Raw genomic sequence first — 12466 nt, forward strand, 5'->3', positions numbered from 1 at the left:
TCTTACCCTCCTCCTGCCTTTCTTCTTTCTCCTGCTCTGTTTTCTCCCTCCTCTCTCAGTTTCCCTAGTTGACATGGCTCCAACCAGTGTTGTGAAAGCTTTACAGATTCTCAGCTATGAAAACAGTTTAGTATCATGAGTTTTATCTCCTGTCTGTTTTCTGTTCCCTTTCCTCCTTTGTGGGCCTCACTTGTTCCAGTCTTTTCTCTCCCACTCTCTTCACGCTCCCACACTCTTCCCAACAATCAGCCGTCCCCTCTCACCCACTTTCTCTCCCCTCACCCCACTCCCCTGAGACGCCACCTCATCCCTGCGGGTCACTGTGTGGTTTCCATTCATCCTCCGCCAGGTTGGCATTAATTGCCAGCGTGTGCCAAATATCTTTGTAATTGGGAGCCTGCGTGCGACAATGGCCTTGCTGTTGTCCCTCCCGCCCCCACCCCTGCAGGCCTCCTCTTCTGCCCTGCGCTGAATGTGGCAGCTCGCTGGACCCGCTCCAAAGCGCATCCCCTCCCCTGGCGCCAGGCGCTATAATGAAGGATTGTATGGAAGCGCTTAAGCGTGGACAAGGAGCCCAGCTCTGCAGACAAGTCTGCGGTGTGGGACAGAGAGCTGCCCAGTCCGGTGATCCGCCATCTTGGTCGTCCTGTTCAGGAAATTACTGGTGGGACCTAGTCAAGGGAGTAGCCAAAATATTAAAATCCCCCCCACTTCGAACCAAAAATCTTATGGCACCATGCAAACTAAACAAGTCATTACGACAATCTTCAGAAGAGCTCTCTTGTCTATTCCATCCATTCATCTACCCATTCATCCTTCCCTCCACCTGCTGATATCCACAATGTCACCTTTATATTCTGTCGTGCATTTAATCTTTCATCCATCATTCAGTCTTTCACCATTCTGTCCATCCACCCATCTATATCCAAACCTATGCATCCATCTCCAAGCCCATCTATCCATCACTCCTTTTACTCATCCATCCTTCCATACGTATACCCTTTCACTACATTCATCCTTGCACTCTAGCCATCTTCCCTTTCACTCATCCACCTACCCTTTCCTCAGCAATCCAATCATCCATCCTTTCTCTCATCCTTCCACCCAACCACTCATCCATCCATTTACCCTTTAATTCACCCATCCACACACTCATCCGTGCTGTCACTCATCCATCCACCCTCCCTTCCACTCATCCATCCATTCTTTCAATCATCCATCCACCCTTTAATTCTTCCATTCACCCTCCCTTTCACTCATTTATTTACCCTTTAATTCATCCATACTTTCACTCATTCAGCCATATTTTCATTCATCCATCCTTTTGCTCATCCATCCAACCTTTCACTGATCCCATCCATCAATCCATCGACCCTCTTTTACTCGGCCATCCATCCTTTCACTCAGCCATCCTCCCTTTCATTCATCCATTCCTACCCACCCTCTCTCCCTTTCACTCATCCATTCCCTACCCCCCCACCCACCCTTCCTTTCCCTCATCCATTCCCAACCACCCACCCTCCCTTTCACTCATCCATTCCCACCCACCCACCCTCCCTTTTACTCATCCATTCCCACCGACACTCCCTTTCTTTCATCCATTCCCACCCACCCTCCCTTTCACTCATCTAATCCCACCCACTTCACTCATCCATCCTTGCATCCATTTGTTTACTTACCCATCCACCCGTTCATCCATCCATTCATCCACACATTCACCCTTTCATCCTCATACCTTCCCTTTCATTCATCCATTCTTTCACTTATCCGTCCATCCACAATTGTATCCATCATCCTTCTAATCCCCCTTTCACTCACACACCTACACTGCAGTCATTTCACTCACTCAACCAACCACCCACCCTTTCACATTAAGTAGAGCCCAAATCACGAACTCCAACCTTGCCCTTGGCCTAGTGCTGAAATTGAAACAATGAAATGAGGGGCCCAAAGTTTTTTGAATGCTGGAGTGAAGGATACCAAAGCTGCCTGGTCTTGATTTCACCTCCTATATACATGCCAATTGACCCGCTTCAGGCGGTAGACTCCTGATTCTTAAAGCAAAATGTGATTTCATTTTAGCGGTCTCCTGCCTGAAAATGCCTCTGTTTCAATAGAAGTCAATGGGGAAAATGCGTTCCCCCGATTTGCTTTTCTAAATCTCCACTTTCCTTTACTTCATTGGTGGCAAATACGCTCATACCTCTTTATACCGCCACCTTACACTTCTGCCTCTGTATCTCACACTTACAAATTATTTTTCATCCCTCCTTTCTCCCTTGTCAATATATTCCAGCTGTTAGGGCGGGGCCATCCTGCTGAGCGTCACTGTCCGGGAGGAGTGTTTATAAGTGTTTAACCATGCAACAGTTGGTGTTGTTGCACCAAGGATATTCTGCTGCATAACTAATTACTTATAAGGTCCCAAAAGCAAGACCTATAGGCTCTGCCAATGCTTGTTCAGTATGCACGCAGCTTTGAGCAACTGTGCAGGTCTGTTTTTGTATTTCATAGGATTTAAGAATGTTGAAGCTCTAGGTAATAGCAAAGCTAGCACTTATTTAGGCAATGGCGGTTATCAAAATAAAACAATTGATAAAGGCATCCTCCTTAATATTTTGCAATGAAACTTTTACAAACATCTACTTACAACCAACCTTGCACCATTTCCCCAAGGAATTCCACTTACAGTACTCCAGTAAATCAAGACCTTTTGTTTGCTCTCTTTCATCCTAATTGTTGAGATAATCGCGCTGCTACACTACCTTGATCTTGAAGCTATTTTGGCCAGTAGGATTTGCTGAAGCTTTCAGTGATAGGACAACTTGACAGAGATTAATGCAAGAAGCGAATGTTGGCAGTAGTTTTACATGCAATTGTGAAATGGTAGGCAAACTATAAAATGGATATGCAGCTCATGGGGCAGATACATATATTGGATCCACGGGTAGAGAAATGGCACTTGACAGTGAAACGTTTTTTTGCATTACCTTTTAGATGCAGAACTAAATATGTAAAGAAAGCAGCACTTCTGTAAACCTATCGCATCTCAGGTGTTCCAAAATTGTGTATGTGTCCTAATCTGTTAAACTTGTGACTTGCTTTCAAATCAATAGAGCTTTTTTTGTTGCTTCCCTTAGTATAAAACATCTGTGAGATAGCATGCCTTCTTACAATCACGTTCCCAACATATCACTTCATCGTCTCATTTAAAGTAGGACATCCAAACCGAGAAACTCAAGATAGCCACATAAGCGAGTCAGAGAGATCAATGAAGGGGGGCATGGGCAGTGAGCCAATATAATATAGCAAACATTTAGAGAAAAGCCTCCCCATGTGCAGTTACAGCAGAAATAAGAAATCTTTCACTTCAGGCAGCGTAACATGAACTCAGCAATTAACACCCATTTCGCATTCAAGCAGCCTTTACATGTGCAGATTAACTACTTGCCCGCATTTCCATTTCTTTCAAGCAGCCCGGCCCCCTGGCTTACCCTCCCGCTGAATCACTTCGCAGGAGGCCCCCTCCCTTCTGCTGAGCCATCTCAACTTCTGAAAATACTTGTCCTTTAGCACCAAGGCTAAAATTACGGACAAATGCCGTCCGTGGAAAATTCCTTCACGGACAATGCACATTATGGTAAATTCACGGACAGTCCGTGAAATTTACGGACGGTTGGTCATCCTGACTACTATAGCTCATCCTCGCAGCTGTACACAGCAGCCTTTCACCGAGCTGACAGTAACAGCTTTGGCGCTGCTTTGTTGAAAAGTGTGGGTAAGACTTTTAAACAACTTCTTCTCAGCGTAACGTGAAATAGAAGAATGAAGTAAATACATTGGATGCATAATCAAGAGATCTCACCTGCACCGACGCTAATCAAAACATGAAAATGGAAGGCAGATTATCCATGAGTATAAATCATTGGTGCTGAGGCGACCGATTCTTCCATAACCAAAAAAGAGTTCGGAGCTATTATTCTTTGCCCCTATAGTGTCAGAGGTTTGACTTCCACTGGAGTGTACCATCGAGAGGCAGAGGTTTTGGTCATCCCCATGAACTGGGGGAGAGTGCAGCCATGGAAGGTGAAATAGGGTATGATAATGACTTGGTTACTTACAGGTAATCTTCATTACTCCGAGTCATAGTCTTCCTCGTCATTGTCACCCAGGAGAACTACGTGTTTGGGGCACAGCATTCACCCATATAAAAAATTCTGCACCCAACATGATGGCCTGACAGGAAGATAATTCCAAATCCAAATAACTGATTAACCTATCCACCACTTAAAATGTACTTGCATGTTCCACTATACTAATTCAACACTAATCCTCTATGGGTTCCAGGATAGCGTGTTACTCGCCGAAAAAGCGATTCGACGCCTCGTCAGGGGTAGTAAGCTCTATATAAATGCAATTACAATACAATACCTCTCACCTGGCCTATAAGGGTGGGCAACCCCAGATCACATCCTGCAATACTCACAAGAAGAAAAGCAATCAGAAGGAAAAGGCAAAACTTTTGTTCGTCCCTCAAAACCCAAGGGCGGGAGGGAGGGTTCATGACTGTGACGAGGAAAGCTATGACTCGGAGTAATGAAGATTACCGGTAAGTAACCGGGTCATTACCTTCCTCCTCCGTCTTCCTCGTCACAGTCACCCAGGAGCGTATACCCAAGTGCCAGACGAACAAAAGAAACAGGCAGCAAAGGATGCCAAGGAAATTGATTTGCAGACAAGCACAATCAGTGAACAGCAACAAGGACAGCAGAGCCAAACCCCCCAGAAAATACCTCCCACATCAGCAACTTATAATGGGAGATAAAGGTATAAGGGGAGGACCAAGTTGCCGCCGCACAAAGATCTTTCAAGGAGGTGCCCTTAAAAGAAGCCCAGGAGGAAGCCACACCCTGAGTGGAACGCCCTTGAGCGACCAGTGGAAGAGATACCCCCAAATGAAGATAGGCCAAGGAAATAGTGGACCTAACCCAACGCGAAAGAGTAGCCTTTGTAGGGCGATGAGCTTGCCGGGCAACTCCAAAGGTGAAAAACAAAAAATACACCTGGCAAAGGGAGGCGGTCCGCACAAGGTAAAAAACAAGAGCCCTCGTCAAATCCAACGAATGAAGCAGGTTTTACTCCGCCGTAGAGAGGTTAGGAAAAAAGGCCAGGACAATATCCTGGGATAAATGGAAAAGAGAGGACACCTTGGGAAGAAAGGCCATGTCAGGACGAAGGACTACCTTATCAAGACAAAATGCTAGAAGGGAGGATGGCAAAGCGTGCAGCTCCCTCAAATGCCTCCCTGAGGTAATAGCCAACAGAAAACATACCTTCAGGGTCACAAACTCCAGAGACATAGAAAGGCAGGGGCTCAAACGGGGAGTGCTGCAAGGCACGAAGGACAAGGGGAAGATCCCGGGGGGCACAAGAGAAGCAACGACAGGCCGCCGAAGAAAAAAACTGCAAAGAAAGCGAGAAGTCAAGGACTCAAAAGAGACGCCCCCCTGATAGCCTCAATGATGGACCACTGGCTGCGGAGAGTAGAAACAGACAGCCCCAACAAGAAACCATTCCAGAGGAACTCAAGCACAGAACCCCCCTCACAAGAGTCAGGGATAAATCCCCTTGAAGTACACAAAGCAGAGAAAGTTCTCCAGTGACGTTCGTAAACCCAAAGGGTATTGACCTTCCTAGAATTCTGTATGGACATTGCCACCTCTGAGGAACATACCAAAGAGACTAGCCATCGTCTTTCAACTTCCAAGCCCCCAACGCCACTGCTGAGTGCCTGGCGAGACAGGAGAGGAAAGCAGAGCAGAGAAGGGGACAGCGGGAACCTCCAAGGTGGAGCAACAGCCAAACAAAGTAGGAAGGGGTTACCAAGGCGGGCGATGCCAAAAGGGAACCACCAACTGCATCACCACTTACTCCTTCCTGATCTTTTCCAATACCCTGCTGAGAAGGGGGAAGGGAGGAAAGGCAAAGAGAAGACCTCGAGGCCAAGGGAAACTCAGGGTGTGCAGCCCCCACGCCTCCTTGCAAGGAAGAAGGGTGCAAAGCCTCGACCAAAGAGCATCTTGAGGGGGAGGCAAAGAGATCCAACCTAGGCCTCCCCAAACACCCCGAAATCTCTCAAAATATCAGAGGAGACAGGGACAGAGAAATCGAGGAAGGAAGAAGGCGACTCAGTCGATCTGCATGCCCATTCTCCCTCCCGGGCAGATAGATCAACGTCAGACCCAGCAAGTTGGCTACCGCCCAAGCCCCAATCTGATCCGCCAGGAGAGCCAAAAGAGGAGAGCAAGTGCCCCCCAAATGATTCAAATAGGCACGTGCCACTTGATTGTGGCACGTGCATCCTCGACTCCTCCCAGTCAGGCTTTCGCAGGAACCACAGCACCGAGATCGCCCTCATCGCTGCCACAGACGACATCAGAATCATATTCGACAACTGCGAGACAGCAGCCCTCATTCTCCTGGATCTCTCCGCCGCCTTCGACACTGTCTGCCATTACACACTACGCACACGCCTCTATGACGCAGGGATCCGCGACAAGGCCCTGGACTGGACCACCTCCTTTCTCTCCAATAGAACCGAAAGAGTCCGCCACCCCTGTTCCACTCCGGAATCACCAAGACCATCTGCGGTGTCCCGCAAGGATCATCCCTCAGCCCAACGCTATTCAACATCTACATGGCACCACTCGCACGCATCGCCAGACAACACGGCCTCAACATAATCTCCTACACCGACGACACCCAGCTGATCCTCTCCCTCACCAAGGACCCCCTCACCGCCAAATCAAACCTCCACCGTGGTATGAAGGCCGTCGCCGACTGGATGGAAGAAAGCCGGCTCAAACTGAAAACGGACAAGACGGAGATCCTCATCCTCGGGCCCAACCTCGCAGCCTGGGATGACTCCTGGTGGCCCGCATCTCTGGGCACCCCCCCTGCACCAACCAACCACGCACGCAACCTAGGATTCATCCTCAACTCGAAACTCAGCATGACCAACCAAGTCAACGCAGTCTCCTCCACCTGCTGTTACACCCTCCGCATGCTCCGCAAGATCTACAGATGGATCCCGACAGACACACGGAAAACCGTCACCCACGCCCTCATCAGCAGCAGACTCAACTACGGAAACGCCCTCTACGCCGGAGCCCCGTCCAAGCTCATCAACAGACTTCAAAGAATCCAGAACGCCTCTGCACGCCTGATCCTTGACGTCCCGCGTCGAGACCACATCACCCCCCACCTGAGAAACCTGCACTGGCTCCCCGTCGACTGAAGAATCTCCTTCAAACTTCTGACCCACGCACACAAGGCACTCCATAACACCGGCCCAGCCTACCTCAACAACCGCCTCTCATTATACGTACCCAACAGGAAACTCCGCTCCGCTGACCTGTCACTGGCCGGCATAACACGCATCCACAGAACCACTTCCCAGGGCAGGTCCTTCTCCCACCATGCCGCCAAGACTTGGAACACCCTCCCTCTCTTCCTACGACAAACTGAAGACCCGCAGACCTTCAGGAGACTACTCAAGACCTGGCTCTTCGACCACTAGCAGCGGCTCCCCCCTCCAGCACCTTGAGACCCTCACGGGTAATTAGTGCGCTTTACAAATCCTCTGATTGATTGATTGATTGTCTGTCCAGACCTGAACACACTTGTCCTTCAGATGATGGGCAAAGTGAATAAGAACCTTGAATGCCGCTGCCAGTTTATTCCAATTCGAAGACATCCAGTTCTCTGAGGGAGTCCGAGGGGCCCAAGAAGAAAGAGTCCACAGGGTGGCCCCCCAACCCAAGGGCTGGCATTGGTTGTCAGGGAACAGGGCACAGAAGGGTCATGGGGCACCCCCTTTGCCTGGTTGTCCGGCAGCAGCCACCAACACAGCTGGTGAGAAATGGCAGGAGTCACCAGAACTGAGACATAGTAATCCTCGGACCCCGGATTCCAATGAGACAGAAGATGATACACCAGATGGAAGAGGTGTCTGCGAACCCAAGGAACCAGGAAAAGGAAAGCAGCCATGTCCCCCTGAACCTGCCATCAGTCCCTTGCGGAAGCCCGATGGGGAGGCAGGAGGAACTCCTGATGAGACCTGAGCCGAAGCTGATGAGCAGGAGGAAGAAACACCATCCCCAAGGGTATTGATGAGACCGCCGATGAATTGGAGTTCCTGAGACGGGATGAGGTGGGACTTGCTGAGAATCACAAGGAACCCATGGGACTCCAGACAATTCCACACCAGCATCACATCCTCCTGGGCCTTAACCACTTGGATGCTAAGCTTGAGCTTGGACATTCAATGTAATTTCCATTGAAGTCAATGGAAACTCCATGACGAGCTGAGCTCGTCATGAGCGTCGAAGGGGTTAAGGAAAGACGAGGAAGAAGGACGATTCTCCAGTTATTATGCAGAGAGAATCTTGATTTCATTAAAGACAAACGGAGGCTAACATTATGCAAATACTTTTATTTGCTGCCCAAACATGCAGCCCTTTAAAGTATGTAACTACATCATAACAAGTAGAACATTAACAACATGACAAGTAGACTGTGCAGGCTCTCATCTTCCTTGTGTGCTGCGATGACACAGCTGAACAACTTGAAAACTCCAGTAAATCCACTTAGTCTTTAATATTGTTATCTGAGAAGAAAAAGACACTGTATAGTGAAATGCATAAGGACTATTAAAAAGTAATGTACAGCAATGTAGTGCAATAGTAATAAAATAGTAGCATAATAATAACCCAATAAGCATAAACATAACCGAACCCAAACCTCTCAGGGAGAGGAGGGTGGGATAATGTTAGCCTCCGTTTGTCTTTAATGAAATCAAGATTCTCTCTGCATAATAATTGGAGAATCGTCATTTCATTACAAGACCGGAGGCTACCATTATGCATGTTTAAAGCCACGTAGAGCTAACATGTTCTATTGGCCTCAAGTAAAACTTAGAGAAGGAACTTGCATTAGACCAATCTGCTGCTTTAAGTATTTCGGGTAGAGATCCTTCGGCCCAAAATACTCTGCTTGCCATTGCACCCCTAGAAGAGTGAGCTCCAGATCTAGAGAGATCCACTCCAGCCTCATGTATAATCAAACGTATCCATTTGGCCAGGGTCGCTGAGGATACAGGTCTAAAGGGTCTCACATAAGATAAAAGAAGTTGATCACAACCAACAGCTTTAAAACTTGAAATCTTGTTCTCATAGCATTTCATACATTTCACAACACACAGTTTTTCACATTCATGAAAGATAGGATAAAAGATGGACTCAGACATTGTTTTTGTTCTTTTCCAGATGTCAAAGTGGACGCCTTCATATGAGTAGAATCTATTAGAAAGTTAGTGCTCTAATGTCAGATACCCTTCTAAAGGAGATCAGACACAGGAGAGTAGCTAACTTCATTGAGATTCTTTTAAGGGAGAGTGACTCGTTGTCAGGCCAAGAAAGGAAGAGATTAAAAATAAGATTAACTCCAGTCATAAAGGTAGGGAAACAAAAGCACCCTGTGCATGCTACAGACCCACCAGGGGAGCCACAACCTTTGTAAACACCCGAGGGGCGGAGGCCAAACCAAAGGGGAGGACACCAAATTGGAAATGGTGTCCCAGGGCAAAGAACCGCAAATACCTTGTGATGTATTCCTATAGGTTCTGTATCGATCCCCCTATTCCTGACCCTGTTCTGGTTAATAATTAACTAGCAGCCATCCCACGGTACAAAAAAACGTTATCTGATTAAGCCACACCACGGCACAGGATCGCGTTATCTGATTAGGTCATAACGCTTGCCATCTAATTAGGCAAGCACTATTCCTCCAGCCCCTGATAAGGCATACGGAGTTCTCAAAACAAATCAAACCTATGACAACCTGGGAAAATCCCTGCGGTCATTGTTTTGATTTCACCGAGAACTTCAGTAAAGAATGTGCTAACGATCCGTTCGTATGACATCCTTATTGACGTATCTATGTCCATCCTTACGTCAATCTCGGCACCTTACAGGTATAAATATTACCGACATTGCCTTAAGCAAACACACGCGGTGGTGACGAGATCGGAGCAGCGAGACGTGCTGAGGAGCCCAGCAGAGAGCGAAGCCCACACGCGCTGCCCCGCCTTCCTGACGCGCTGAGAACGAGACGCTGCTTTTCTCCTACCGAGAAATCCAGCTCCGGCGCTTCCAAGCGGCCCTCGCAGGCAGCTGGAATATCAAGACCAGAGACGAGAGATACCAGCCCTCAACCATTCTAGATCTCAGGTACAGAACTGAACAACCCCTTGCAGAGAATTCTTGAGTCAGTCCCTTGGCAAAACAAACTTAACTTAAACTGCTACTTATCTACTCCCGCCCACGTATTAGGCTTAGGTCAGGTACACTGGGGTAGGCGTGGTTAGAAGCACCAGTTGAGGACGATTAGTCAAATGTATATATGTATGTATCTATTTTATCAGTTTTACATATCATATGGCTTAGAAACCATATCAATGCTTCTGCAGTATTATTTTATACTCCTGCTTTTATTGTATGCACTTTACTTAACCATAAGTATCGCAATAATATCGATTCATTTCTCTTGTACGAGAAAAGAGACTGATCAATAAATACCATCTTTTATTGAACACGCCCGTCTCTTCCTTTTCTCTACAATCTGGTGAAACTAAGAATGCACTGAACTGACTGAGTAAAATAAGTTGTCTTTTGTTTTCACACGACTCTAGAGATACACTCTTGATTAGGGGAGAGCAAAGTTGTCATGTTCTATGGTTGTCAGAAACTAAATCCCTTCTTGTCTATCCAGGGAGGTTAAACTCCTCCTTGCCTATTCGAGAAAGTTTCTAGTGAACTCTGAGCTAGCTGGCAAAACCAAAAACTTTAAGTCTAATATCGTCAGTAGAAGACCTAGTTAACCTCCGTCCTAGGTCTATACTATTGAAGGTATTATTCCAATGCGCAGAGCCTATTGGGATAATAGGAACTACACTACAACCTCTCGGAAGAGAGGATGCACAGGAATATGCAAATAAGCATCCAAAAGGTCGAAGGATGACAGAAAGGCCCCAGGGGAAACAAGGGGCAGAATCGTCTGCAAACTCACCATATTGAATCTCAGATAAGGCACATAGGGCCAGATTCATCAAACAAAAATCCGCTCGCAAAGGGCCAGATTCTGAGAATCTGTCCCTTTCCGAGCGGTATTTTTGCATTTGGGATGCCTCATCCCAAATTCAAAAATCGCAATTTTAGAAATCGCTAAACTGCAATTATTTGCATTTAAGGAATCTCAATTTGAGATTCCTTAAATGCAATGCATGAACGTTTTTAATATAGCGAATATGCTAATAGGGCACGCAAATTACCTTGAAGTACAACTTCATGGTAATTTGCTAAAACTTTGAAAAATGCACTAAAGTGCATTTTTCAAAGTTTCATGTTGCGCACACACATGCCCTAAGGGCATGTGTGTGCGCAACATATGTGCACATATCAATTTCAGGGGTGCAACAGGGTGTGCACCCTTGAAATCGCAATCTCAATTTGCGAATCGCTAATTGCGATTCGCAAATTGAGATTGTCTTCCCATTCATTCCTATGGGCCTCTAGGCCCATAGGAATGAATGGGGAGGTATTCCTTAATTGCGACTCGCAATTTGCAAGTCGCAATTAAGAAATTCTAAGAAATCGCTATTTTTTAAGTGATTTCTTGATGCATTCCATTTTGCAATTCCTTAATTGTGAATCGGTATTTTTCGCTATTAAGGAATCGCAAATTGGGTTGTTGATGCATCTGGGGGATAGTGTTTTAAAGAGTGTGCATACTACCACTGGAATAACACTTAGGAAAACACACACAACTGCTACTAATGACCAGGCAACGTCACTAAAAGTATATTTACACATCATTATAAAGTATTGTTTTGAAGTGTTTGACTACAGGACGGCACCATCTGCCAGACACACGTGATTCGCGAACCATTCAATAATAGGGTATGGTGTAGAAGTGGCAGCAGAAACCTGTCTCGTGATTGACTCATGAATGAGCATGCATTAGGATGGTGACCTACGAGTGACTCATGCATGCACACACACGATTGATGGCTTTACAGCCTGTTTTTCCATGGCACACACACATATGGTGGCTTTACAGCAAGTTCATAGTGGTATATGATTTGACTGTCCAAACACTGAGGTCATTTTCACAGCACCATAGTTGGTCAATTGGGACCACTGTATAGTTCCTTTCAGTAAATAGGCGCATTCATGTTAAGAGCCCATGTGCCTGTTAAAGGGGCAAAATCAGCCCTTGAATCATAATTAACACTTATATGTTTTTCTTTCATTGGTTATGAATTTTCATATATTCATAGAGCTTGCAGCACCCTTTCGTGAATACTGGCATGATTGGTATTTTAACAATATATAACCACTATCCATAG

Source organism: Lissotriton helveticus, chromosome 5_1 (assembly GCF_964261635.1).
Source record: "Lissotriton helveticus chromosome 5_1, aLisHel1.1, whole genome shotgun sequence".
In the NCBI taxonomy this organism is placed as follows: Eukaryota; Metazoa; Chordata; class Amphibia; order Caudata; family Salamandridae; genus Lissotriton; species Lissotriton helveticus.